Source organism: Lactuca virosa, chromosome 5, assembly GCF_052849685.1.
Source record: "Lactuca virosa cultivar CGN04683 chromosome 5, Lactuca_virosa_CGN04683_v6, whole genome shotgun sequence".
Classification (NCBI taxonomy): Eukaryota; Viridiplantae; Streptophyta; class Magnoliopsida; order Asterales; family Asteraceae; genus Lactuca; species Lactuca virosa.
The window spans coordinates 3,571,978-3,576,980 of record NC_136430.1 but is presented as its reverse complement, the minus strand read 5'-3'; positions in this window follow the sequence as shown (position 1 = coordinate 3,576,980).

The window sequence follows — 5,003 nt, the reverse complement described above, 5'->3', positions numbered from 1 at the left end:
CATTGTAATATTACTTCAAAAAAATCCCTTATGTATTTCTTAAAAAAATGCATTTTAGATTTTATAAAAATAAAACTTATACAAAAAGAACAAAACACATTTTACGCATATAAAAAAATATCTATTCCAGAACGACTGTGCGGAATCCTACTCCGGTGTTCCGAAGACCTCTTCGGAATGTTATATTCCGGACAAAGTGGTTATTTTACAAAAAAAAAATGTATTTTTTTTTATCAAATAATTCATTTATAAGGGTTAGTTTACTCAATTTCTCATAATTATTAACATTTTTTAAATAAGTAAATTAAAAAAGAATATATCTCAAGAGAGATTAAATATCCTCATACTATACCAGAACCACCACCACCAGTAAATAAAAAAGCGCCTCAATTTACCAAAATTTAAAATCAATGTGAGAAGAGAGCACAAAATACTTACAATTCAGGGTCGTTGAGATTTGTCTTAAATGACATTCATTGTTGTCTCTAAAGTTTGGTACGAAGACATTGCACAAAATCTATAAAATAGTATTTGTATGAGTTTTTCTACATGCAATGCAATAATAATATGCTCAAGCATATCTTTCTTAAGAACAACATGGAATTGGCCGATTATATAAGCAGATGTCTATGTTCTTCTTTCTCTTGACAATTTTATTTTTATTAATTTTTTGTCCAACATATAAAAAATACAAATAAAATATTACTATGTTATCAGACAAAATCATAAAAAACAATAAACAAAATTCAAAATTTTAAACTTCAACAAAAAACATTACATAAAACCATTTTCGAAACTTCAACTAAACTTATTGTCTCAACCAGAAGTAAGAATCTTATTGTCTCAACCAGAAGTAAAAATCAAATAGTCTATGACAATCACATTCAAGCACATATTTGATGTCGAGTGCTTTAAACACATAGATTTTGCCAAAAATAACTAAATGACACTCCCAAGTTCTAAAAAATACCAAAAAATGGACTTTTCCAAAGGTGACCAAAGTGCGGACTCGCATTTTGTATTGCAGACTCATCTTTCATACTGCGAGCTTATGTCATCTGTCAAAAAAAGGGACTTTTTTAAAATTTTATGTGAGTTCGCAGTATGGAAAACCAGTCCACAATACCCTCTCTGTAGATTGATGTTTTGTATGTGAACTGAACAATATAAATTAATAGTGTATTATATTTTAAAAAAAACCTACATAGGAATTTGACATAATATTATGAAACTGACATACGTACTGCGAACCTAATAGTATCAAATTCTCGCATTCCGTACTGTGGACTCATTAGTCACTTTCGAAAAATTTCGTTTTTTTTGTCATTTTTTGGAACTTAGGTGTGTCATTTGATTATTTTTGGTAAAATCTCTTGATCAAAATTGACAAATAGGAGCGTTAATCAATTTGAGAATTCCTAATTTAGTTTCACAATAAAAAATTAAATTCAAAAACTTATATCACTTACCTTTCCAGCTTTTCTGCATTACCTTTTTTGCGATGAATTGAATCGAAATTCGAGAGTGAACTAGAAAATGACTAAATCGATTTAAGGCTAACCGGTATGGAGGAGAAATCATGCGTCTTGGGCTGAGGTGGCATGCCTCCCCACGCGTGAACACCGCCCCCAAGTCCGGTGGGGTGCGCGTGACGTGGCTCCGGAGACGGGACGAGACGACGAATCACAATCCTCCTTTTTGCAACGGCTTCTTTTTTGTGGGGAACGGTCATTTAACCGTTTAACAATAAAAAAAATTATTTTTTAAAATTTAAACAATCTCAACCTCACCTATAAACTAACTACTATTCTCTTTACAATTTACACTTCAAAAAACAATCTCTATATTTTATTACCATCTACAAAAGACACTCATCTCTCTCATATATTTTTTCTCTCTACATGGATTCAAATCAAAACACCCCAAACACTCCAAACACCCCAAACACTCCAAATGCAAATGTTAACTACATGCAATTGTTAACCTCTCCAATCCAACAACAACCTCTATTCACCACTTCATACCCCCAAAACTTCTACCAACAACAACCACAACAATTCAATCAACCCCAATTTCAAGCCTTTTAACAACAACCTTCTCAACAATTTCAACAACCTTCTTTTATATCTCCAACAATTTCAACCATCTCAAGTCTCATTATCTCAATCTCAACCTATAAATCTCGACAATGACAACGACAACGAACGGGTCCAAGAAACACAACAACCAACTCGTCGAAGGATAAAAAAAACAAAAGATCCAAGAAAAAAAACTATCGCATGGAACGAAGACGAGGAGGAAGCTTTAGCGAAAGCTTAGATTTTCATATCGCAATACGGGGATGTCGGCAACTCGCAAACGGGTCAAAGTTTTTGGTGTCGTATTTTAGATCATTTTCACGCGTTATTAGGAAAGAAAACGGAGCAGACGTACGACTCGATCAACGCAAAATGGCGTGATTTACGAGCGGCTTGCACCAAATTCAATGGCATATTTGACAAACTTAAAAACATGCATAGAAGTGGTAGCAACGATTTCAACATTTTAGCAACCGCGGCCTACGAATACAAAATTACCACCAATGGTAAACCGTTCGGCCACCAAAAAGCATGAGAAGTTTGTCGTAACAGTCCAAAATGGGTTCTATATCCGGAAATGGCGCATTCGGGATCTACAATCGGTTCCAACAAAAGGGCAAGAACGTCCGAGTCGGACGTGGGTTTTGGACTCGACCTCAACGATGACTTCAACGCCACCGAGGGAGAGGGCCCACCGGACGTCCAACTTCGTCGACCACCGCGAAGGGACAAAGCGAGAAAGGAGCGTCTTCAAGCGGAAAAGCACCGACAACTAGCGAAGGCGAACTTGCGACATCCATAGATAAAGCTCTAGTTTTTCTAGAAAAAAAAATATGAATCAACGGAGGAAGCTCGTCGCTAAAAAATAGCGCTTACCGATCTTCAAATCATAAACACAAAGCCCCAACCGGATATCGACCCGGAAAATCTTGCGACGTTTCTTAAAATTCAACGACAAGTCCTGGACAAATATGTAATTTAGGTTCTAATATTTATGCTTTTAAGTAATTTAGGATTTTTATCTTTTGTATGTTTTTTTTAAGAATTTTAGGATTTTAATTTGTGTTTTTTATATTAATGTAATGTGTTTTTAATTTTAATGTAATGTATGTTTTTTATTAAAATTATGGTTTGTATTCTGTTTTTTATTTAATTTAATGGTAAAAAATAGAAAATAAAAAAAAAGGAATGTGTGTAATGGCAACCATTTTCAATGTTTAGTGGATTGGTGGTGAAGCTACCTGGCGCATAGGTGACATCACTTTTTCAGTGCGTTGGGTGTGACCACTCCCCAAAGCCTAAGATATTTTTGCAAACATAAACCACCCATTTGAGTTGACGAAATAAATTGATTGAGAATTGTTATCAGGTGATTGTGATGAAGTATCAAAATTGAAGGTTTGTTTCTGACTCTTGGTCTTTATTGTCGATGGTTAACATAAATAGGGCTTATATGGAAATTAGGCCCAATAGCAAGTTTAAAATAGAAAAAAAAAAGATTAAGATGAGGAATCACGGGGATAAGTACAAACAAACTACATTGCATAAACTTTATGTTGAAAAAATAAAACTATTTTCTACACTTTTAAATGTATATAATGAATTACTATAACAAATATAAATTGGGGCCCCGAGGTTTCGCAAGGCCCTGGACAGTTCCCCAACTTTCCCTCCCTAGGGTTGTCGTGAATAAACCCTTCGTTTACCCATGCAAGGTGCATGTATCGGAGAACCACCGACACAACAACATACCACTTGCTATTCGCCAACTATAATGCACAACTCAGATCCTCCTTTCCAACACACACCATGAACGAACCCCCGCCTCCTCCCTAATGCTGGAAAACCCTCCATCCGGCCGAAATATCATCAGCTTCTTCTAGAAATAGGAATGATCCAGATTCAGGATACGAAATAGTCGTTCATATGAGGTCCATATTTTGTCTATGTTCGTTCATCTTCTTTTGATCCAAGGACATCTATATATGCAACTGTTGTGATATGTCTCCAAGCTTAATGCCATTTGTGGATTGCTTCGTCCGGTTAAGCCTGAGAATCACAGCAAAGAAAGATTCGACGTTAGTCGTCCTTCGAGATGGGGTCCCGAAACGAGACTCTGACGGTCTAGTTAGTAGTTGTATGGGAGAATTTGGGTTTTGTTTTAGATATATAGATATATATATATATATATATATATATATATATATATATATATATATATATATATATATATATATAGAGAGAGAGAGAGAGAGAGAGACGATCCCTTCTTCTAGAGAAGAAGGATCTCTTTTATACATGTCTTCGAGGGAGCATGTCCCCGACAATACCTTCCGTCTTGTCTGGACTGTTAGGACATGGAGGCGCCCTATTGGAGGATCGTGTGACTCTAGCGATTATCTGTTATTGGTGCAGAACCACCGAAGAGCAGCGCTCTGAGCGCTAGACTTGTCGCTCTGGGGAGTGGTTGATACTATTTTCAGTATTTTGGCATATTATGTATCTTGGGGTTAGAACGCTGGGGCCTAAGTACAAGACCTCGAGGTCGAGGGCTCGGGCCCAACACTTAAGCTGAGTAGCGACCGTTAGTTGGATCGTCCTTTAGATAACCGTCTCATTATCTTTGACGTATTAATAGAGGGATACGTTAACAAGTCCCCTAGGCTAGTAAACGTCAGCGTTAGCCTTGGGTAGCTTGGTTATTCTAGCTTAGATCAAGGCACATGTTTGGCAGAGATGGATTTGACGTCCACTGATGTGATGGAGTCGGTTGCACAGACGGTTTCATCATTCCAACGGTTCGAATTTCCCACATGTATTTAAATCTTCCCTTATAAGGGACGGTTTCCTTTTCCTCGCTCCACTGCTCTTCAACTGTCTCCTCTTCTTCGCTTCTTTTCTCTTTTGTCTTGCACCTATTATCGG